General features: G+C 49.3%; 1 protein-coding gene across 1 annotated transcript in view; it reads left to right on the forward strand.

Moving 5' to 3' along the window:
• Window positions 1-25,209, forward strand: part of PLEC (plectin) — a 1,130,647-nt gene that overhangs the window by 46,191 nt on the left and 1,059,247 nt on the right. The window lies entirely within an intron of this gene.

Consider the following 25,209-nt stretch of genomic DNA (forward strand, 5'->3'; position numbering starts at 1 on the left):
CACTGCTAACTCTCTCCAATGCACCACTCTCTCTCACCCTAATTTGTTTTTCCTTCTTGGCTCTATCTCTATTCATTATCCCTCCCCAACTCCTCCTGATTCTATAGAGCACTTTTCAAAATTTTTTGTAACCATCGTCCATTTGCGTGAGATTATGCTATTGGCATTGTAAATGACAATGGCATTAATTTATCTGTTTTCAAAACCAACACATAAATAAAAAATTTGTCATTGACAATGCCAATCGCTCTAACTTTGTCAAAGGCAAAACCATTGCATTGTAAATGCTTGTTTAAACACTGTTTCTGTATGTTCAAGTAATGCCTGTTGCAGTAATCCAGTTTGGACTGGATTCACAAAGTTACCGCAGTTTTTCTGGTGTCCACAGGAATATAAGGAAAGATCTTCCTTATTTTCTTGATAAGAATGTGGGGGGCGGAGACAGTTGCATTTGTCTTCTGAGAAAGCGATAGTTTTTATCAAACCATACTCCAAGGTTATTAGCCTTGACCGCTGGTTTTAGTGGTTCTCCCATCTCTGCCGGCAACCACAGATTACCCTAGTTTGGCTGCATATTGCCAAAAATCAGGACCTATGTTTTTTCAGAGTTAAGTTTGAGACAATGTGTACTCATCCATATGTTTATGGTACACATACAGTTTTGAAATTGTTGAAATGGGGGAGCCTGATTTTTATAAGCCGCCACCACTATCTGGGTGTTGTCGGCATACGACTTCAGACTAAACCCAAAGTAAACGGATCAGAGGAGCCAGTTCAGAGATATAGACATTAAAAAGAGTAGGGCTCAAGGAGGAGCCCTGTAGTACTCTGCACGGGAGGGTGTAAGGCTCTGAAAAATACCCACAACCGAAACTGTTAATCTCCTATCCTTAAGAAAGGAGGACAGTTGGGCTAGAGCCGTGCCTCTGGCCCACCGCCACTCCAATCGCTGTTCCAGGAGAGAGTGGTCAACTGTATCGAAAGCGGCTGACAGACCGAGGAGCACAAGGGCGGCTTTGCCTCCTCCATCCATCACCGCTCTGATCTCCTCAGTGGCTTTCATGGTATACAGCCTTTACAACGAAACTTTTACAACAAACTACCATTACAACGCAACTTTTACAACGCAAACCATTACAACGCATAGCGCTGGGGGGCGCTCTAGGATAGGGAATAGGTTTAATGTACTATCCAACACCTTCCCTACTATCCACGGGGACTGGAGTTGGAATAGTAAATTAAACTATTCACTATCCAGCGCCCAAAAGCATTATGCGGTGTAATGGTATGCGTTGTAAAACTTATGATGTAAAGGTAGGCGTTGTAAAAGTATGCGTTGTAACGTCATACATCCGGCTTTCATAAGTGCAGTTTCCGTGCTGTGCTCTTGGCGGAAACCAAAATGGGAGTGATCCAACAGGTTATTTTCAAGAATAAATTGTGTTCATTGAATATTTATGATTTTGTCTTTTATTTTGGCTGGCAACGGCAACCGGGCTATTGGTGGATAGTTGTTCGGGTTAGCAGCATCCAGAATGGGTTTTTTAAGCAGCGGGAGGATGGAGGTATCTTTCCACAGGGAAGGAAAATTGCCAGAGTCAAACATAGAATAAAAAATTTCTGTGAGCCCGGGGCTCACCAGATCCGCTATTTCTATCAGAAATGCCGGCGGGCATGGTTCAGAGGTAGATCCCGACTTAACTTTTTATATATATATTTTTCCACTGCTTCAGATGAAGTGAGGGAGAAGTTAAGCAGGGTAGTGTTTTCAGATGCAGGGCTTGTAGGTAGAGTGGTGGGGAGGTGGACTAATGTGTCCTCAAAGATCTTAAAAATGGTCAGGACTTTGGTTTTAAAAGCAGCTGCGATGTCGTCACAGAACTTTTGGTTGCCCTTGAACCCTGTATTTTTGGGTATGGTAAGTTTATTTACTGCTGCAAATAGTGCTTTAGAGAATTTCCTAATATCTCTCTCCTAATATCAGTACATTTTTATATTGTGTTAGAGCAGTTTTGTACGCTTTCCTCTCAGGTGGGTGATAATTTGCTCGCCACCACCTTTCTAGTCAATGAAATTTTTGCTTTTCTTTTCGTAGTGCGTCAGAAAACCAGTGGGCAGAGGGTGCTCCTATTCCCTGCCGATTTCTTTGTGGGTACTGAGGCTTTAACAGCTTCATTGAGCCACTCAGTGTATTTGGTGGCAGCTATTTCTGAGTGACCATTTAATTGTGGCTGTGAGCTCCCCAAATGTGTACGGAGGGTCATTTCATCCATTTTACTCCACTCTATATGGGTGGAGACAGGGATCTTGGAGTTACCCCCAAGCCCGACAGTAATGTCTGGAAGATTGAACTTAATTAGTGGGTGGTCTGACCATGTCAAACTGAGAGTTTCTTTGAGATTGAGACCATGAACCGAGGTAAAGATAACGTCTAGTGTGTGTCCCGCCTCGTGAGTGTGTGTGCCGAAGTGGAATACTTTGTATGCACTGCCATGTGAAAAGTAGCTTGCGCATACATGGGTACACTGTGGTACACTCAACTGCCTCTGAAAGGCAAATGGGGTCAGCGCATCACTCGTCAAGCACAAACTGACCCTGCCCTAGATCTGTCGCAGTGTCTCAGTCATCTTGTACAACCTCACCGTTAGCTCGCTTCTGCTCTTTTTTCGTGTACCCTCCGTGATGACCTGATCATTTGACTATAGAAATCCCCGTCCGACCTACAAAGGGTTGCACAACTTTTCTTTAATTCTAGGGAGTGGTGAAGCGGGAAACTTGTGACCTCACAATGAAAAATACCATTCACAAACAATGTTTATATACCAATTGCAAATAAAAAATAAAGAAATTTATGCAAAGCATTGTCATTTGCAATGCCAGTAACTCAAATTTTAATGCTGCAAGACCTATTGCATTGTAAATGCTTGTTTTGTTAAACAATTGTAATCGTTTTAATTAACTGCGTACAGTAACCATTATTATTACTCAAGAAAACTCCATAATCTAACACTAATTTAACTGAAATAGCTGAACACACAGCACTGAACTTTAATGTTAAATAGGAGGGAGAAAGATGTAACCGTACAGTCTTTGAACAGCACAATATGGAAACCTATACTTAAATCCCAGCTTTCTCTCGTGGCCAAATGTGTGAGCTAGAGTTTATCGCTTTACTTCACTATGTATCATTCTCTTTCGCCATCGAGCTTGAGAGCAAATTGAAGTAACTTAGTACATGATCTGCACTCTACAGAAACCTCACTTCCGTATGGTTAATATTAAATTATCTTGTTTCACATTCAATAGCATTAAAGGCTGCATAAATAAAGAATACGACAAACAGACACATTTTGGGTAACTGGTGGCAATGTCCTCAGAGCATGGGTGTTTTCTTGGATGGCTATTGGTTAAAAAAATATTTTCAATAAATGCCACTAAATTCAGGGCGTACTTACTTGAGACATTGAAAGGTTGACAAACACATTTCAAAGTGTTTGTATTTTTTCTTCATGGTATTTGTTGCCTGATTTACATCTTGTGATGGCTCGGCTCATGGAATGGCCCTTCGAGCTAAGCCAGACCTCTTGCTCGGCTTTCCTCAAGGCTGTTCATGTCCCCCTCAGATATGTAGGACCTAATTTATGAGAAGTGATGCGTCACTTCTCAGTGCGCACTCCTTACGACATGATTGTTGCGTCATATTTACTGTATGACGCATCATGGCGCAAGGAGTTACAGATACGTCAGTAATTCTGACATATCTGTATGGCGCAAAAGTGACACACTGCTGGAGTGTGTCACAAAGGTGACGCAACCCCAGCAATGCATCCTTTCACATGGGGCAAGCCCCATGTAAAAGGGCCTGCGTCAGTCTTACGCCTGCTGTGAAGCAGGCGTAATATATTGACGCATTTGCATCCTCGAAGTGGTGCAGTGAAATCTTATAGATCACACTGCGTCCCTTCTATGACCCTTTCTTGCGTCAGAACGCCCTCCCTGCATACATTATACCTGGTGCAGGTATAATGTAGCGCAGGGGTTTACAAAGTGACGCATCTAGCTAGATGCGTCACTTAGTAAATATGCTGCAACAAGTCACATTTTTTACGCTGCTGGTGCGTCACAAAAAGTGACGCACCAGCGGCTTAAAAGTGACGCATGGGGTCATAAATAAGGCCGTTAGTATCTCCTGCACCCTTGCAGCCAATTTCAAAGTTCCTTCAATAGCCTTATGACAAGATTGCATGCATGGGTAGTAGGGATCATGGGCAGCAGTCGACCAGCAGTGTAGCCTTACCACATAACCCTGATGTCTGATGCATACAAATGCCAACACACTTGCCGTAGTGTAGAGCAGTGGTTCCCAACCTGTGGTCCGGGGACCCATGGTGGTCCATGTAGCCTCCTCAGGGGGTCCGCGACTACTTAGAAAATTAAATAATGTGAGCAGAATAATAAAGTGTATATGAATAAAGAATCTAAATGTACAATTGAACATTTTGAAACATACTGTAAATGTGGAGGAATTTGAAATTGGTGGATAGAAATTAAATTAGTATCCGCAGATTGAATCATGGGAGCAAGTGCATCAAACAGAATATAGTACGGACAATGAGTGGTCTCAATGGAATTTAGAAAAGTTCCAACCTTTCTATTAAAATTAAATGTTAATTTTTTTATTGATATGTTTTTCTGCATCTTTTTTTAACAGTTTTACGTTACAAATCATCAACCATGCTTAGGCCGGGCTCCCCGGCTTTCACTAATGGCTCAGTGGGGGGTTCACAGATTCCAATAATGATTTAGTGGGGTTCCAGAGTTCCAGTAATGATTAGGTGGGGGACCCCAGAAGTCAAGATGTTGAGAACCACTGGTGTAGAGATCTTGATCATACATTGAAACTCTGATGTGTGCATATGTTACAGGGAGGGCACCTTAACCCCCCTAACACAATCACTTCTTGGATTATAATAGTAATTAATAGGTTTCAGGAGATATAGAGCGAGGAAGGAGGGGGTTGTGTGATCAAGGTACGTGTGTGTAGAAGAATGCTTTTACTTAAACAAGAGGTATGTAGGCCCACCGGCACATTTCAGATAAAGAGGACTTTGTGGGGGCTGAGAAGATGATGACACATCTCAAGGGGTGAACCACTCTGAAACTCGCAATCCTCCCACCTCCTCATTGTCTTTCTGGCAACCTACTTTAGAATTTGATGAACAATTACAGTATTTCAGCCGGCACTGCAGGCGCCTTTCTTGAAGGTTCACGCATTGTCTATGCACCCGTATAGTTAACACGCTTTTACAACTCGCTTTGTGCAATCCAAGTGCGAGCGATGATGCGTTTAATTCAAGAGTTAGACAAGAGCAAGCCAATATTTTTAAATATATTTGCATTCCTATCTTTTACGTGTGAGCAATCGGCTTAATTAGGCTATAATTGTTCAGACGTTGTAAATTGGTGGGGACATTGATCACATCTTAACATTAGTTTTTTTTTAAAAGCAATCTCAAAGTGTAAAGCCTGAATTATACTACACATAATATAAAGGGAAAATAAGTGTGTGTGTGCGCGTGTGTGTGTGTGTGTGTGTGTGCGCGCGTGTGTGTGCGTGTGTGTGTGTGCGCGTGTGTGTGTGTGTGTGTGTGTGTGCGCGTGTGTGTGTGTGTGTGTGTGTGTGTGTGTGTGCGCGTGTGTGTGTGTGTGCGCGTGTGTGTGTGTCATCTATGCAGCATCGTAAGGCATAATTTATGGATGGAGTTAGTAGGAAGATCCTGCCTCATGAGCCTAGTGTGTAGCATAGGAAACAGAATTTAACCCCTCTGCCTAGGCAGTGAGTGACTCTAAGCAAAGGGCAGGGCAACTGGTAGCAATAAAGGAAGTCGAGAAAAGAAGGGGGAATGGCTTTAGATCCAAAGCAATCTTGCAGTGGGTGCCCTAGGATAGGGCTGTGTATCAAAAGTCCTGGGATGCCTGATCCATGCCAGATCTTCGGGATATCCAAGTAAGATACATTTACATGCAATGAATCTAAATGGAACTCATTTACACATTTATTGATTATTGTGAAAAACTAGAATGGATCTAGAACTATGCTGGATATTCCTATTGTAGATGAAAGGCCTTCGTGCCACAGCTTCTTTCACCCTGGTGGAGTAGTGTGGCTCACTGGTTAGAGGTGGCAGGCCTGAGAGCAGAAGTCAGCCCGGGACCAGGGTTCAATTCCCGACGCGGCAGGGTCGTGGACCTTGGTCAGCGGACTTGATAATTCTCGCTTTGGTGCTTACTCTAATCAGGGGTTCCACTCGGCAACTCTGGGCATTAGCTTGCCTAAACTCCACAACGGCCCCACCAATTCCGGGGATGCCTGGCTCCACCTTGGGGACTCCCAGCAAGGGACCATCCCACAGGGAAAGCCAGGACGGGTTCCCCAGAGTTATACAGCGCCGGGACGCCCCGTTGCTGGGGCAGCTGTGCGCTTTACAAGTATACTACATTTACATTTACCCTCTGAAGGCTCTTGGCTGCCTTTGACACTACGGACTGAAACACGTTACTGCAAATCCTTTACAGCACAGTGAACCAATCAGGGAAGGTACTGAACTGTTGACATCATTCCTGAGAGACTGGTGTCCTAGGGGGTGAGCAGCTTCCTTCCCCCCACACCCTCCTCGCAGGACACTTTCCCACTTGCTCCTCACCACTGGGAGCACACAGCACTGTGACAGAGGCAGGCTGGGAGAACAATGTGGAGTGGTGTGGCTCACTGGTTAGAGGCGGCAGACCCGTAAGCAGAGAACGGCCTGGGACCAGGGTTCAATTCCCGACGCGGCAGGGTCGTGGACCAGGGTCAAAATGGACTCGATAATTCTCGCCTCGGTGCCTACTCTAATCAGGGAACACACTCGGCAACTCTGGGCATTAAGCTTGCCTCATCTCTACAACGGCCCCCCACAGACGCCGGGGATGCCTGGTTTCACCTTGGAGATACCCAGAAAGGGACCATCTCACAGGGAAAACCAGGACGGGTTCCCCAGCGGTCTTCAGCGCCAGGATACTCCTTGGAGTCGCAGTGCGCTTTACAAGTACACATACATTTACATTTACATTTACCTGTTGAGTTAGGCCTACGACTCCCAATGTGTCTAGGAGAGTCCCTGTCTCCCTGTTGTCCTTGTCTTCAAGGTAGAAATTAACCCTTTGCATGCAGACGAAATTTTCTCGCAGGGCGGGAACATTTCAAGTGTGCGCAAATCGGACAGCTCCCGGACGTCCGACGCACACGCCACCCGTGGCGTCTGACACATCCAAAGGGTTAAAATCTCTGAAAATGGTAAAGTGCAGTAGAGTAGCGAGGTGCCGTGTAAAGTTGAGTAAACTGTCATGAATTGGGGTGGGGCCCTGAACATCACAGTGGAGTAGTGTATAGTAGAGTGTTGGAAAGTGTCATATCGTGGATCAGAGTGTTGTGCAGTGGAGTGCAGGGGCATAGAGTGGAGTAGAGGATTGTAGTGTTGTGTAATGGCATAGAGTGGAGTACAGTATGGTATAATGGCACAGAGTGTAGTAGAGTCTTGTAGAGTGTAGTTACATAGAGTGAAGCAGAGTATGGTAGTGAAACAGTGTAGAGTGGAGTGTTGTACAGTGGCATAGAGTGGGGTAAAGTGTTGTGCAGTGGAGTAGAGTAGAGTGGAGTCCTTTGGAGGGGTGTAGCATAGAGTTGAGCAGCGCATTGTAAAGTGGCATGAATTGGAGTGGAGTAGAGTGGACTGACGTAGCATACAGTGGGGAAAAGTGTTGTAGAGTGGAGTGGTGTGTCATACAGTGGAGTGGACTGGCTTGTTGTAGAGTATCAGAAAGTGTCGTAGAGTGGAGGGTCACAGAGTGTATTACAGTTTTGTACTGTCACGTGGCATAGAGAAGAGAGTGGTACAGTATGGTAGAGTTGAGTGACATAGAGTAGCATGCAAAGGAGTGGTGTACAGTGTAATAGTGGAGTACCGTGGAGTAGAGTGTAGTAGTGTCCCATAGAGTACGGTAAAGTAGGGTGGAGAGGCATAGAGAGAGTTGTGTAGAGTGTTGTAGACTGGAGTAGTGTGTTGTGTAGTGGCAAAGAGTACAGTGGTGTGCTGTAGACTCCCATTGACAAGATTGACATTGACATTGTTGTATAGTGAAGTGCTATATGGTGGAGTCTAGTGTGCTAGAGTGGAGGGGCGTAGACTGTCATTGAGTGGAATACAGTGTGGTTGAGCAGAGTACAGTGGAGTGGCATGGAGTGAAGTTGTGCAGAGTGGAGAGGCATACACTGAAATAGCTTAGAGTGGAGTGGGGCAGAGTGAAGTAGCGTAGAATGCGGTGCCATAGAGTGGAGTGCCATACATTGGAATAGCATATAGTGGAGTGGGTACAGTTGAGTGGCATAGAGCAAAATACCATAGAGTGGAGGTACTTACAGTGGAATAGCGCAGAGTAGAGTGCTTACAATGGAGAGGCGTACAGTGGAGTGGCGTTGACTGGAGTGATATAGAGTGAAGCAACATAGAGTGGAATGGTGTACAGTGGAGTGGTCCAGAGTGGAGTGACGCAAAGTGGAATAGGGTAGAGTGGAGTTGCATACAGTCGAATGGCATTGAATGACTTATAGTGTAGTGGCCTACACTGGAATAGCATAGAGTGAAGTGATGTAGAGTAGAATTGTGTACAGTGGAGTAGCATAGAGAGGAAGAGCATACAGGTGTGGCGTACATGGTGTGGCATACAGTGGGGTAACATAGAGTGGAATAGCATAAGTGGAGTGGTGTACAGTGGAGTGGCATAGTGTAGAACAGCATATGGTGGATTGGTGTATGGTGGAGTGGTGTAGAGTAGAATAGTGTAGAGTGGAGTGTCATACAGTGGAGTTGCATACAGTGGAATCGTGTAGAGTGGAGTAGGTAGCATAGAATGTAGTGGCATACAGGGGAGTAGCATAGACTGGAGGAGTGTAGAGTGGAGTGGCATAGAGTAGTTGCATTCAATGAAATAGCATAGAGCAGAGTGTCATAGAATGGAGTGGCATACAGTGAGTTGGCATAGACTGGTGTGAATACTGGAGTGGCGTACAGAGGAGTAGCTTAGAGTGAAATACTTTAGAGCAGAATATTTTAGAGTGGACTGTTGTAGAGTGAAAAAGGTAAGATTGTGATAGCATAGAGTGGAGTGATGTTGAGTGGAGTAGCATAGAGTGTAGTGCTGTAGAGGAAAGTGGTCTAGACAGGAGTGGTGTAGAGTGGAGTGGCGTAGAGTGGAGTAGCTTAGAGTGGAGTGGCATAGAATGGAGTGGCATAGAATGGAGAGGCGTACCGTGGAGTGGTGTAGTCTGGAGTGGCAAAGGGTGGAGAGGCATAGAGTGGAGTGGCGTAGTGGAATAGCATAGAGGGGGTTCTTGTAGAGTGTAGTGGGGTAGCTTGTAGTGGCTAGCATAGCATGGAGTAGCATAGAGTGGAGTGGCATAGAGTGGAATTGCATAAAGTTCAGAGGAATAAAGTGGAATGCCATTGAGCGGAGTGTCATACAGTGAGTAGCATAGAGTGGAGTGATGTACAGTGGTGCAGAGTACAGTGGACTGTCATATATAGTGTAGAGTAGAGTGTAGTGTACATTGGAATAGAATAGAGTTGAGTAGCACAAAGTGGAGTGGTATACATTGGACTGACGTAGACTGGAGTTGCATAGCATAGAGTGGTGAAGAGTATAATAGCATAGAGTGGAGTGGCATAGAGGGGAGTGACGTATAGTGGAATAGCGTAGATTGGAGTGGTGTAGAGTGGAGTTACATACAGTGAAATAGCATAGAGTGGAGTAGTATAGAGAGGAGGGGCGCACATTTGAGTGGCTTAGACTGGAGTGGCATAGAGTGTAATAGCGTATAGTGGAGTGGTTTGTGTTAGGGAAATACTTTGCACCCTCCCAGGAGCAAATGAAAGAAACTCACCAGACATAGTAGTTTGCTTAGAAACAGAGTGAAATAGATTTATTGGTACCCATGCATCATTGCTGATCAGCAAGGAAGAAGTCAGGTCTCCTGCTTTAGGGGTTCTCAACCTGCTTCTTCCCTGAGTGACTGGTTTCAGGGTCTTATAAACAGTTATAAATGCCGTGTCAGTGGAACTAGAATAAGGCCCTGAGCCAAATATGGCAAACAGGGAGGTGCAAGATCTGCACCATTCAAATTATAAACAGCTAGATATGGGCAGACCATGAAAGGCTGGCTCAGCACTGTGGTAATTATACTACAGATCTACTGTGTAAGCAAATAGCACAACCAGATAAGAAAACTAACATTGAGTCAGGAAAAGCAAAGTGACCTCTAAGGTGGTTCAGAGTAGCTGTTGAAGCTTGTTTAGGCAAGGTCAGATAGGAAGCCCTTTGGAGCCTCTTGTTAGTGTGATATATCTAAGCATGAGATCCTTGTAGTGCATAGATATGAATTTATATTGAAGTATATATATATATATATATATATATATATATATATATATATATATATATATATATATATATATATATATATATATATATATATATATATACACATATATACATATATATTAACAGTGTGGAGTGACATTGAGTGGTTGAGTGGAGTGGGGTAGAGTGGAGTGATGTAGTGGATTAGCTTAGAGTGGAGCGGCGTACAGTTGAGTGACATGGAGTGGAGTGGAGTGGATAGCGTAGAGTAGAGTGCTGTGTCATCCAGTGGAATAGAGTAGTGAAGTGGTGTACATTGGACTGGCGTAGACTGGAGTTGCATAGCTTGGAGTGGTGTAGAGTGTAATAGCGTACAGTGGAGAGTAGTAGAGTGGATTGGGGTATAGTGGAATAGCGCACAATGGAGTTGCATACCGTGCAACAGCTTAGAGTGGAGTGGTGTAAAGTGGAGGGGCGTACAGTGGACTGGCGTAGGCTGAAATGACGTAGAATGGTGTGGCATTGAGTGGAATGGCATGCAGTGCATTAGCATAGAGTGGAGTGGTGTATCGTGGAGTTACATAGAGTGGAGTGGTGTAGAGTGGAATAGTGTTGAGTGGAGTGGCATAAAGTGGAGTGGCGTAGAGCAGAGTGTGGTACTTCAAACAGATGTAGCATGAAAGCGGGCGAATGGATGTAGATGTAATGTGGCAGGAATATGGATTATGAAGTGTAAATTGTGATTTTGATTGTAGTTGGTGTAAATACTTAAGTAGGGTTAAAATGTATAAGTCTGAAAAACGTATATATACATATATAAGTGCTGCAGCATACCGCGGTAACTTCGCAGTATACCGCGATAGATGCTGATGACAAGGCAGTATATGGTTGGCTAATGGCTGTGTTTACCAAATATAAAAGCAGATGTAGTTTTTAGCACACTTTGGGGCAGATTTACTATTTTTTTCACGTAGCGCACGCTAGTTGCTGCAAATTCTGCGCTGCACTATTTGAAAAGGAGATAGGAGGAGAGCGCCCTATTTACTAAAAAAAGGCACTCTCCTCCCCTCTCACTGGAATCAGCTGGCGTGCGCCACGGATCCACCTTTGAGCCATGGTGCACGGCTGTCACCGTGAGTCTAGCATAGGTTTTGTCCCAGAAGGAACCATTCCAGTACAAAATACTATGCACAAACTCACTTTAATTATTTTCCCACGTTGTATGCCTGCTGCACAGTGCAGCACACATGCAAAGTAGGAAAAGGAAGGAGAAATGAAAGCATTCCTCCTTCATTGCGCCTACTTAAAAAGTGTGTCGTTTTCTCACTCTAAACCCAATCTACTTTATTTAGTAAATTGGGTTTAGTGTTGAAAACCTTGGGTGGTTGCATGGGAACGCCCATGCTCCACCATTGGTACGCCCCCATGGTGCAAAGTAATACAAAGCAGGTCTTTGTACTGCTTCCTATTACTTTTCCATTATTTCCAGTGCTAAATAAGTTTAGCACTGGAAAGTAAATTGGAAAAATAGATTTTGCCCCGATTTGCATCACTTTTGTAACTTAAATCTCTCTTTTTGGCTACCTGCTGGGTTAGGGCCTTATAAATGGGTAAGTATTTATTTATTTATTTATAAAGTTTTATAAGTATTATTGTTGTTCCCTACCAATTACTATATATATAGTACACTATAATAATGAAATATATGCATTTAAAAAATTTGTATACTTTTTTTTAAGTCGGGCAGTATTTTGAAGATATTACTATGGTACTCTGTATATTTGTTTGTAAAGAATTAAGGCGAATATCAACAAGCGGCAGTGATAATTATCGCTGGCTGCCCTTAGCGTGAGGAATTTTATCGCCTGCTATCTCAGATAATTATCGCCATGCTAGCGCTGTATTACCAACGCATAGCGCAATGGCGATAATTATTCCTGAGATAGCGATGTTTTCCATGAACATCGCTGGTTTTCCAGCGATGTTCCATGGAAAACGACGATATCCTTGTTGATAGGGCTGGGTGGTCTCAGCCCTATAATCCACCAGCCATTGGCTAGCATTGTTTAGTCAAAGGAAAAGCAGGCGTAAGGAAAGTAGCAATAACCAAGATTAGCGCTACTTTTCTTATTGCTATACTTGTTAGCGTGCCCATTGATAATTGGAGTAATGTCGGTTAGCGACATTTCTCCAGTTATTTTGAGCTGGAACACCCACTCTGCATCTCATTAGAGATGCAAAGGTGGGTGTTACAGGAAAGGGCGCTAAAGCAAGGATTCACGCAGTAGCGTGACCGTGCTAATATTGCGATAAAATTATCGCCGCTTTTCGGCCGAAAACGGCAGCAAAAAGCAGCGATAATTTTTTGTTGCCACCTTGTTGATATGCCCCTAAATATGTTAATTATTGCAAATACACCGTAGTACACTTTCTTCATGAAATGTTAATCTGTTATCTTCATGATTATTACTCAGAGGAGCAGAGCATTTGTGGATCACTGTCTTGGGAAAACTACATTTTCATTTAAGAGTCATTACTGTACTCTATCTCAAGTGACTTTAATTTGAGTTCCTTGACCTTGGTGATTATTGTGCAGAGGAACATCTGCAGAACACTTTATACTGAAAGCTAAACTTAAATTCGAGATCGCTGTAATTGGGTCTGCAATGTGGGGATTGGATGGGGGCCCTGGGGGGGCGTTCAGGGAAAAAAAAGGCATGCAAATGCACTCGGTGTGTGTTTTCTTTCTGCTCTGATTTCTATTCCAGTCGCAATTGTCGATTCCACATTGCTGGGTGAGGCTGTGGTGTAGCTAGGCCTACTGCCACCCGGGCACCCCCTAAGTTTGCCGCCCGCTGCAGGTAAGAGCGGTGGGCCGAAGGATGAACTGTTCCAGGTGACGGGGGGATGGGGGTAGTCGACAGACATGACTTGCTCACCTCCACCGCCACCAAAAAGAGTGCCGCCTGGGGTGGACCGCCCCTCCCCCCAGCTATGCCACTGGGGTGGTTGCGTGACTCCTTTCTTTTCGTTTCCTTCTTACCACAGCCATAAGTCAACCTCCCTTCCCTGCTTTTCTGCTAGATTGGAGCTTGAACGTGGAGTATTTTCAGTCAAGTGATCTTCTGCTCACACTGGAATCTTCCATCCTATGTAACCCAACCACACAGAGCGTCCAGGCCAGGCCTCCAGGCTGAGGGCGTCTTCCCAAGGTGCCTTCCCTGTTAGTGGCTGCGAGGGCCTGGGCGGGCATTAGGGCCTGATGGCCTCCCACCCAAGCAGCATCAGTACTTCTAAGAGTATGAAGTTCATGGTTCCTGCAACTCTTCCAAGACAAGATCTCCCAGACTTCAGTTCTTGAGCAGGAATCAGTGACCTCCCATAGTGAGCTCAAAGGTCCCACAGTCACTTCCCTCCTGCCCAAATATAGTGCAGTGCTTAATTTGTACAACAAAGATTTGTGCCAGGGCCTTCATCAGGATTGTGCCGCAGCTTGCGCCACCCATGGCCCCTGCCAGCGCTGCCAATGACAGAACCAACAGAACTACTAACCATCACACACCTACAAGTGTGACAATTCACCCTCAGGGCACTGCCCAGAATCCTAGCAGCTGTGCGGGTAGGACTATCTCTGCCTCCGGGGTCACCCTCAGGTCACTGCCCAGTATCCTAGTAGCCTCCGTGGATAGGACCACCTCTGCTCCTTGGTCATCTTTGGGGCACTGCCCGGGAGGGTAAACATCACTTACAACGAAACTTTTACAACGCACTACCATTACAACGCGGTCATTACAACGCAAACTATTACAACGCATTGCGCTGGGGGCGCTCTAGGATAGGGAATAGGTTGATTTACTATCCAATAACCTTCCCTAGTGTCCACGGGGGCTGGAGTTGGAATAGTAAATTAAACTATTCACTATCCAACACCCAAAAGCGCTATGCGTTGTAATGGTATGCGATGTAAAAACCGTGTTGTAAAGGCAGGCGTTGTAATAGCCTGCGTTGTAACGTCATACATCCCCCCGTATCCTTGCAAGCTCCGTGGGTAGGACCACCTCTGCTCCTGGGGTCACCCCTGGGCACTGCCCAGTATCACACCAAGCTCCATAGGCAGTGCTAACACTGCTCCCAGGGGCAGCCCAGAGACCACTGTCTCACAGTGACCTCTGTAACCAGAACAGACCTGACCTTGCTTCGCTCACCCCGGTTTGGACCTGTCGAACCATCGCACCAGGACAACCTGTGGTGGAAATAAACCGCAGCAGCGCAGACCTGTGCTGTCAGGCAGCCACCATCAACCCACCTAAACCAAGCCAATTAATGCCACTGAGGACACGCACCCAAAGAGACCTACTGCAGAACGGCTGACAACTTGGGTGACTTTATGTCCATCCCTGGGGGTCCGTTCTCATCCCTCGCCAGCTCCAGGACGGGACAAGGGAACGCATGACAGAGTCTGCTGGTAGAACAGCCGCTTGTATAAGACCTGTAAACCACCCAGGCGGATCTGTGTCCTCTCTCCTCTTCCTAAACCCTACAAGATTCATACAGTGGCTGTCCTGGGTGATGTATCCGGCACCTGGCCTGGACTGAAGGCTTGGTAGTCACCAGTAACTCCTTATGGGACCTACAAAGTAACTCACAGTGTCGGAATTATGTAAATTGTAGGCGCTACTTCTCACTAGTCTGTGGCCAGCTTTCACAGGCACCCACTTGGACGAAATGTATGTATTATTCCTAGATTGGACTTTCATTGGTTGTTCCTACCTCTTAACTACAAAGCCATCCACCCAAACACCCCGTGATCCCAGAGCGACACAGTGAACACCCTTGGCTTCTGCGCTGCCCTGGGCTCCACCTTAAAATGCCCACATTGAGAAAGAGCTGGACCCAGACCAAGGCATCTGGAGCTGCACCTCAGGTCTGGAATGTTCTGACAGCTGGATGCAGGCTGCTCCTCTCTCCTCCTCACTTCACAAACACATTAAACTGTTGCCCTCCATTCTTATTTCTGAGCGTTATTGCAGCCGTACCATTTTTATTAACTATGAGTGTGCTGTGTGCACAGCTTTTTTTTTTTATGCTGACAAAGTTTTGCACAATTAGCATTTTTGCTACTTAAGAATTTTGCAACATTTCCCAGATCTGCTTTCCTTGGTCTTGTCCGTGCATAGGATTTTGCTTCTCCAAAGATAGTTTTCACAGTACGTTGAGACAGCGTTGACTCTAATGCAAGCCGGCCATGATGAAAAATGTAAACAACCTTTTTTTTCTGCAAGTTTATCTTTTGAAAGGTTTTTTTACTGTGCTCAGAGCAGAATGTGTACTGCTGTTTTTTCACTGCTGGTTTGTCTTTTGTGGCATAACATTTTTCAGAAGCCACAATCCTCGTGCCTGTGGCCTCCAGTTGTGAATGTGTCTGCAGTCCTCCCCTGCAGTCTCAAGCCTCTTCCATGCTCGTATACCGGGAGATGGCCTTTACAAGGTGGGTTGAGCCATGCGTGCAGTTTCCCCGCAAGCAGAACCACGCTTGCCTTAATCACGCATTCATTGTTGGGACCGCGTTGTCGAGGCAGTGTGGTTTAGCTGTGCATGCTTCTGTCATAAAACTGTGTATGCCATGTACATACCATCATCTGTGTAAGTGCATTAATAACCGTCATCTACCGACGCCCTCTCACCCTTCCCTCTCTCATTCTAGTTCCACCACTTCCTAACCTGCCCTCGCCTCCGTGCATCCCTCAATATCTCTTGCACACCTTTATCTATCTCACCTGGCCTCACCTACCTGCACCCCTTGAAGCTTGCTCTCCTCATTATCACCTCCTCACCTATCCTCACCTACCTGCGCCATCTCATCCCCAAAGTCCTAACCCCCTCTCACTACCTGCACCTGACCCATAATTGTCTCATCCCCTCACCTATCTTCCTTACCTTCCCTTGCTTATCTGCATTCCTGAGTTTCTGCCCCTCCTCACTCATTACTTAACTACTTCCTGCAGATGCTCACACCTCAATGTCTACTTTCCTCACCTACCTGTACCTTTCAATGTCATCTACCCTCATCCATTAATACCTTACCTGCCTTAATCTTCTTTTATCTCTCAATATCTGCTTGTGCACCCACCTATGACTCACCTGCCCTCACCTACCTGCACCCTTCAGTGTCTGCTCTCCTCACCCATCACTCCTTTACCTGCCCTCACCTACTTACACTCCTCATTGTATTTATGTTCCCTCTTCACTTATGGCTGCCTTTCCTGACCTTACCAACTGTCACCCCACAATATCTGCCTCACCTGTCCTCAGTACCTGCACCTCTCTGCTCCCCTCACCCATCACTGCCTCACCTGTCCTCAGTACCTGCACCTCTCAGTCTGCTCTCCTCACTAGTCGCTGCCTCACCTGTCCTCAATACCTGCACCTCTCTGTCTGCTCTCCTCACTCGTCGCTGCCTCACCTGTCCTCAGTACCTGCACCTCTCTGTCTGCTCCCCTCACTCATTGCTGCCTCACCTGTCCTCAGTACCTGTACCTCTCTGCTTCCTTCACTGGTCGCTGCCTCACCTGTCCTCAGTACCTGCACCTCTCTGCTCTCCTCACTCGTCGCTGCCTCACCTGTCCTAGCACCTGCACCTCTCTGCTCTCCTCACTCGTTGCTGCCTCACCTGTCCTCAGCACCTGCACCTCTCTGTCTGCTCTCCTCACTCGTCGCTGCCTCACCTGTCCTCGGTACCTGCACCTCTCTGCTTCCTTCACTGGTCGCTGCCTCACCTGTCCTCAGTACCTGCACCTCTCTGCTCTCCTCACTCGTCGCTGCCTCACCTGTCCTAGCACCTGCACCTCTCTGCTCTCCTCACTCGTTGCTGCCTCACCTGTCCTCAGCACCTGCACCTCTCTGTCTGCTCTCCTCACTCGTCGCTGCCTCACCTGTCCTCGGTACCTGCACCTCTCTGCTTCCTTCACTGGTCGCTGCCTCACCTGTCCTCAGTACCTGCACCTCTCTGCTCTCCTCACTCGTCGCTGCCTCACCTGTCCTAGCACCTGCACCTCTCTGCTCTCCTCACTCGTTGCTGCCTCACCTGTCCTCAGCACCTGCACCTCTCTGTCTGCTCTCCTCACTCTTCGCTGCCTCACCTGTCCTCAGTACCTGCACCTCTCTGTCTGCTCTCCTCACTCATCGCTGCCTCACCTGTGCTCAGTACCTGCACCTCTCTGTCTGCTCACCTCACTCGTCGCTGCCTCATCTGTCCTCAGCACCTGCACCTCTCTGCTCTCCTCACTCTTCGCTGCCTCACCTGTCCTCAGTACCTGCACCTCTCAGTCTGCTCTCCTCACTCGTCGCTGCCTCACCTGTCCTCAGCACCTGCACCTCTCTGTCTGCTCTCCTCACTCGTCGCTGCCTCACCTGTCCTCAGTACCTGTACCTCTCTGCTTCCTTCACTGGTCGCTGCCTCACCTGTCCTCAGTACCTGCACCTCTCTGCTCTCCTCACTCGTCGCTGCCTCACCTGTCCTCAGTACCTGCACCTCTCTGCTCTCCTCACTCGTCGCTGCCTCACCTGTCCTCAGTACCTGCACCACTCTGTCTGCTCTCCTCATTCGTCGCTGCCTCACCTGTCCTCAGTACCTGCACCTCTCTGCTCTCCTCACTCGTCGCTGCCTCACCTGTCCTCAATACCTGCACCTCTCTATCTGCTCTCCTCACTCGTCGCTGCCTCACCTGTCCTCAGTACCTGCACCTCTCTGTCTGCTCCCCTCACTCATTGCTGCCTCACCTGTTCTCAGTACCTGCACCTCTCTGCTTCCTTCACTGGTCGCTGCTTCACCTGTCCTCAGTACCTGCACCTCTCTGCTCTCCTCACTCGTTGCTGCCTCACCTGTCCTCAGCACCTGTACCTCTCTGCTCTCCTCACTCGTCGCTGCCTCACCTGTCCTCAGTACCTGCACCTCTCTGTCTGCTCTCCTCACTCGCCGCTGCCTCACCTGTCCTCAGTACCTGCACCTCTCTGCTCTCCTCACTCATCGCTGCCTCACCTGTCCTCAGCGCCTGCACCTCTCTGCTCTCCTCATTTGTCGCTGCCTCACCTGTCCTCAGTAACTGCACCTCTCTGTCTGCTCTTCTCACTCGTCGTTGCCTCACCTGTCCTCAGTACCTGCACCTCTCTGCTCTCCTCACTCGTCGCTGCCTCACCTGTCCTCAGTACCTGCACCTTTCTGTCTGATCCCCTCGCCCATCGCTGCCTTACCTGTCCTCAGTACCTGCACCTCTCTGCTCTCCTCACTCGTCGCTGCCTTGCATTTTCTCAGTACCTGCACCTCTCTGCTCTCCTCACTCATCGCTGCCTCACCTGTCCTCTGTACCTGCACCACTCTGTCTGTTCCCCTCACTGCCTCACCTGTCCTCAGTACTTGCACCTCTCTGCTCTTCTCACTCGTCGCCGCCTCACCTGTCCTCAGTACCTGCACCTCTCTGTCTGCTCCCCTCATTCGTCACTGCCTCACCTGTCCTCAGTACCTGCACCTCTCTGCTCTCCTCACTTATCGCTGCCTCACCTGTCCTCAGTACCTGCACCTCTCTGTCTGCTCTCTTCACTCGTCCCTGCCTCACCTGTCCTCAGTACCTGCACCTCTCTGTCTGCTCTCCTCACTCATCGCTGCCTCACCTGTCCTCAGTACCTGCACCTCTCTGCTCTCCTCACTCGTCACTGCCTCACCTATCCTCAGCACCTGCACCTCTCTGTCTGCTCTCCTCACTCGTCGCTGCCTCACCTGTCCTCAGTACCTGCAACTCTCTGCTCTCCTCACTCGCTGCCTCACCTGTCCTCAGTACCTGCACCTCTCTGCTCTCCTCACTCATCGCTGCCTCACCTGTGCTCAGTACCTGCACCTCTCTGTCTGCTCTCCTCACTCGTCGCTGCCTCACCTGTCCTCAGCACCTGCACCTCTCTGCTCTCCTCACTCTTCGCTGCCTCACCTGTCCTCAGTACCTGCACCTCTCTGCTCTCCTCACTCATCGCTGCCTCACCTGTGCTCAGTACCTGCACCTCTCTGTCTGCTCCCCTCATTCGTCGCTGCCTCACCTGTCCTCAGTACCTGCACCTCTCTGCTCTCCTCACTTATCGCTGCCTCACCTGTCCTCAGTACCTGCACCTCTCTGTCTGCTCTCTTCACTCGTCCCTGCCTCACCTGTCCTCAGTACCTGCACCTCTCTGTCTGCTCTCCTCACTCATCGCTGCCTCACCTGTCCTCAGTACCTGCACCTCTCTGCTCTCCTCACTTGTCACTGCCTCACCTATCCTCAGCACCTGCATCTCTCTGTCTGCTCTCCTCACTCATCGCTGCCTCACCTGTGCTCAGTACCTGCACCTCTCTGTCTGCTCTCCTCACTCGTCGCTGCCTCACCTGTCCTCAGCACCTGCACCTCTCTGCTCTCCTCACTCTTCGCTGCCTCACCTGTCCTCAGTACCTGCACCTCTCTGCTCTCCTCACTCATCGCTGCCTCACCTGTGCTCAGTACCTGCACCTCTCTGTCTGCTCCCCTCATTCGTCGCTGCCTCACCTGTCCTCAGTACCTGCACCTCTCTGCTCTCCTCACTTATCGCTGCCTCACCTGTCCTCAGTACCTGCACCTCTCTGTCTGCTCTCTTCACTCGTCCCTGCCTCACCTGTCCTCAGTACCTGCACCTCTCTGTCTGCTCTCCTCACTCATCGCTGCCTCACCTGTCCTCAGTACCTGCACCTCTCTGCTCTCCTCACTTGTCACTGCCTCACCTATCCTCAGCACCTGCACCTCTCTGTCTGCTCTCCTCACTCGTCGCTGCCTCACCTGTCCTCTGTACCTGCACCTCTCTGCTCTCCTCACTCGCTGCCTCACCTGTCCTCAGTACCTGCACCTCTCTGCTCTCCTCACTCATCGCTGCCTCACCTGTGCTCAGTACCTGCACCTCTCTGTCTGCTCTCCTCACTCGTCGCTGCCTCACCTGTCCTCAGCACCTGCACCTCTCTGCTCTCCTCACTCTTTGCTGCCTCACCTGTCCTCAGTACCTGCACCTCTCTGCTCTCCTCACTCATCGCTGCCTCACCTGTGCTCAGTACCTGCACCTCTCTGTCTGCTCACCTCACTCGTCGCTGCCTCATCTGTCCTCAGCACCTGCACCTCTCTGCTCTCCTCACTCTTCGCTGCCTCACCTGTCCTCAGTACCTGCACCTCTCAGTCTGCTCTCCTCACTCGTCGCTGCCTCACCTGTCCTCAGTACCTGCACCTCTCTGTCTGCTCCCCTCACTCATTGCTCCCTCACCTGTCCTCAGCGCCTGCACCTCTCTGCTCTCCTCACTCTTCGCTGCCTCACCTGTCCTCAGTACCTGCACCTCTCAGTCTGCTTTCCTCACTCGTCGCTGCCTCACTTGTCCTCAGTACCTGCACCTCTCTGTCTGGTCCCCTCACTCATTGCTGCCTCACCTGTCCTCAGCACCTGCTCCTCTCTGCTCTCCTCACTCTTCGCTGCCTCACCTGTCCTCAGTACCTGCACCTCTCAGTCTGCTCTCCTCACTAGTCGCTGCCTCACCTGTCCTCAGTACCAGCACCTCTCTGTCTGCTCCCCTCACTCATTGCTGCCTCACCTGTCCTCAGCACCTGCACCTCTCTGCTCTCCTCACTCTTCGCTGCCTCACCTGTCCTCAGTACCTGCACCTCTCAGTCTGCTCTCCTCACTCATCGCTGCCTCACCTGTCCTCAGTACCTGCACCTTTCAGTCTGCTCTCCTCACTCGTCGCTGCCTCACCTGTCCTCAGCACCTGCACCTCTCTGCTCTCCTCACTCTTCGCTGCCTCACCTGTCCTCAGTACCTGCACCTCTCAGTCTGCTCTCCTCACTCGTCGCTGCCTCACCTGTCCTCAGTACCTGCACCTCTCTGTCTGCTCCCCTCACCCATTGCTGCCTCACCTGTGCTCAGCACCTGCACCTCTCTGCTCTCCTCACTCTTCGCTGCCTCACCTGTCCTCAGTACCTGCACCTCTCAGTCTGCTCTCCTCACTCGTCGCTGCCTCACCGGTCCTCAGTACCTGCACCTCTCAGTCTGCTCTCCTCACTCGTCGTTGCCTCACCTGTCCTCAGTACCTGCACCTCTCTGCTCTCCTCACTCGTCGCTGCCTCACCTGTCCTCAGTACCTGCACCTTTCTGTCTGATCCCCTCGCCCATCGCTGCCTTACCTGTCCTCAGTACCTGCACCTCTCTGCTCTCCTCACTCGTCGCTGCCTTGCATGTTCTCAGTACCTGCACCTCTCTGCTCTCCTCACTCATCGCTGCCTCACCTGTCCTCTGTACCTGCACCACTCTGTCTGTTCCCCTCACTGCCTCACCTGTCCTCAGTACTTGCACCTCTCTGCTCTTCTCACTCGTCGCCGCCTCACCTGTCCTCAGTACCTGCACCTCTCTGTCTGCTCCCCTCATTCGTCGCTGCCTCACCTGTCCTCAGTACCTGCACCTCTCTGCTCTCCTCACTTATCGCTGCCTCACCTGTCCTCAGTACCTGCACCTCTCTGTCTGCTCTCTTCACTCGTCCCTGCCTCACCTGTCCTCAGTACCTGCACCTCTCTGTCTGCTCTCCTCACTCATCGCTGCCTCACCTGTCCTCAGTACCTGCACCTCTCTGCTCTCCTCACTCGTCACTGCCTCACCTATCCTCAGCACCTGCACCTCTCTGTCTGCTCTCCTCACTCGTCGCTGCCTCACCTGTCCTCAGTACCTGCACCTCTCTGCTCTCCTCACTCGCTGCCTCACCTGTCCTCAGTACCTGCACCTCTCTGCTCTCCTCACTCATCGCTGCCTCACCTGTGCTCAGTACCTGCACCTCTCTGTCTGCTCTCCTCACTCGTCGCTGCCTCACCTGTCCTCAGCACCTGCACCTCTCTGCTCTCCTCACTCTTCGCTGCCTCACCTGTCCTCAGTACCTGCACCTCTCTGCTCTCCTCACTCATCGCTGCCTCACCTGTGCTCAGTACCTGCACCTCTCTGTCTGCTCACCTCACTCGTCGCTGCCTCATCTGTCCTCAGCACCTGCACCTCTCTGCTCTCCTCACTCTTCGCTGCCTCACCTGTTCTCAGTACCTGCACCTCTCAGTCTGCTCTCCTCACTCGTCGCTGCCTCACCTGTCCTCAGTACCTGCACCTCTCTGTCTGCTCCCCTCACTCATTGCTCCCTCACCTGTCCTCAGCGCCTGCACCTCTCTGCTCTCCTCACTCTTCGCTGCCTCACCTGTCCTCAGTACCTGCACCTCTCAGTCTGCTGTCCTCACTCGTCGCTGCCTCACTTGTCCTCAGTACCTGCACCTCTCTGTCTGGTCCCCTCACTCATTGCTGCCTCACCTGTCCTCAGCACCTGCACCTCTCTGCTCTCCTCACTCTTCGCTGCCTCACCTGTCCTCAGTACCTGCACCTCTCAGTCTGCTCTCCTCACTCGTCGCTGCCTCACCTGTCCTCAGTACCAGCACCTCTCTGTCTCCTCCCCTCACTCATTGCTGCCTCACCTGTCCTCAGCACCTGCACCTCTCTGCTCTCCTCACTCTTCGCTGCCTCACCTGTCCTCAGTACCTGCACCTCTCAGTCTGCTCTCCTCACTCGTCGCTGCCTCACCTGTCCTCAGTACCTGCACCTTTCAGTCTGCTCTCCTCACTCGTCGCTGCCTCACCTGTCCTCAGCACCTGCACCTCTCTGCTCTCCTCACTCTTCGCTGCCTCACCTGTCCTCAGTACCTGCACCTCTCAGTCTGCTCTTCTCACTCGTCGCTGCCTCACCTGTCCTCAGTACCTGCACCTCTCTGTCTGCTCCCCTCACCCATTGCTGCCTCACCTGTGCTCAGCACCTGCACCTCTCTGCTCTCCTCACTCTTCGCTGCCTCACCTGTCCTCAGTACCTGCACCTCTCAGTCTGCTCTCCTCACTCATCGCTGCCTCACCTGTCCTCAGTACCTGCACCTCTCAGTCTGCTCTCCTCACTCGTCGTTGCCTCACCTGTCCTCAGTACCTGCACCTCTCCATCTGCTCTCCTCACTCGCCGCTGCCTCACCAGTCCTCAGTACCTGCACCTCTCTGTCTGCTCCCCTCACTCATTGCTGCCTCACCTGACCTCAGTACCTGCACCTCTTTGTCTGCTCTCCTCACTCTTCGCTGCCTCACCTGTCCTCAGTACCTGCACCCCTCAGTCTGCTCTCCTCACTCATCGCTGCCTCACCTGTCCTCAGTACCTGCACCTCTCAGTCTGCTCTCCTCACTCGTCGCTGCCTCACCTGTCCTCAGTACCTACACCTCTCTGCTAGAAACAGTGTCCGTAATGACCTGGAGTGAAGCAGTCATCGTAATTTTTATTGCTGCAGACCGTCCTTACTGCATGTAATATATTCATTTCAACAACCAGAACACAAATAGGGGTGGGCTGAACTCGAGGAGTTTCACTCTGCAGAATTACGCAGAGCTACATGTAAACTCCACGAGATTTCGCGCAGTTCCAAGAACGAGTGGAACTAGGCACGTTGTGCTGGTTTTTAACACCGGGAGCTCTTTCAGTGTTGAGAAATCAGCACGACCAGCACCACACGGCACACCAGAGGGCTCTGCTTCTCGACCTAAATTTGCTGCCACAAGAGTAGATTTTCTACTCGAGTGGCAGCTTTCTAACCACGAATTAACCCTGGGCGTAGTGGGCGTAGTGGGGCTACACGGAGTTCCAGGGAGTCTCAAACAAACTCTGTGGATCTCCGCTACGCCACCCACCTCCATCCCCCCTATTAACCGCATGCGTGCGGTTGGAATTCTGCTGCTGCGCTGACTTTTTCAAAAGCGCACTTTACGTGACGAGCTGGGCTCGTCATGAGCGTGCGAGGAGGCTACCTCATGACGAGCCCAGCTCGTCATGAGCGTCGAAGGGGTTAACAAATAAGTAATCCTGGTGAAAACTGTGCATGCCCCCCCCGTGCACCAGAGCCTGCTCATTTCTTGCGAGAAATTGCACATACGCATACGTAATTTTCACCAGCATTACCGAAACGGCGAGGAAGAGGACGACTGCAGCCCGGGGACGCCACAATACAGAGGCAAGTGGTTTTGAATGTATTTTTAATTAATGTTTACTTACTTGTAATAGTGGGGGTGGAGGCTGGGGCTGGCCAACTCTGCTCCGCAGCGGAGTGTACGGAGATTTGCCTTCTCCTCATTCTCCGCGGAACGCTGAGAAGGCAGATCTCCACAAACTCTGGGTTTCCACGAATTGAAGCCCGCGTTGGGGAAATCTCCCCGGGTGCCCTCCTGGAGACCAAAATTCATCCTAGGGAATGCCAAATCTCACTCGCACTTACCAATTTACCGGTGGAGAGCCGCGTGAGAGAAAAAACTGAGTTTTTATTCATCCATGGGCTCGAATTTGCTTTTTGATAGTAACACTGAGTTCAATTTGTTCTTGAAAGTTTTGTGGTGTCCTCCAGTGCTTATATGATTTTATTGTCATGCTCCGAATGTCTTCCAACATGTATTGCACAGTTTCAAAGAATGAGTCTAATATTTTAACTGAATGTTTATTTTATCTATTGAACTGTAATGTATGTACTGTTCTTTTATGGCGTGAAGCCGAAATAAAGATTTGAAATGAAATGAGAGAAAAAACTCTGCCACGCACGGAGATTAGCAGAATATGCTCGGAACTGCATATTACATATAACACTGAGTGGACAAAACTCTGCCAACGCAGTGGAATTTACTG

The sequence above is a fragment of the Lissotriton helveticus genome, chromosome 4_1 (assembly GCF_964261635.1).
Source record: "Lissotriton helveticus chromosome 4_1, aLisHel1.1, whole genome shotgun sequence".
NCBI classification, from domain to species: domain Eukaryota; kingdom Metazoa; phylum Chordata; class Amphibia; order Caudata; family Salamandridae; genus Lissotriton; species Lissotriton helveticus.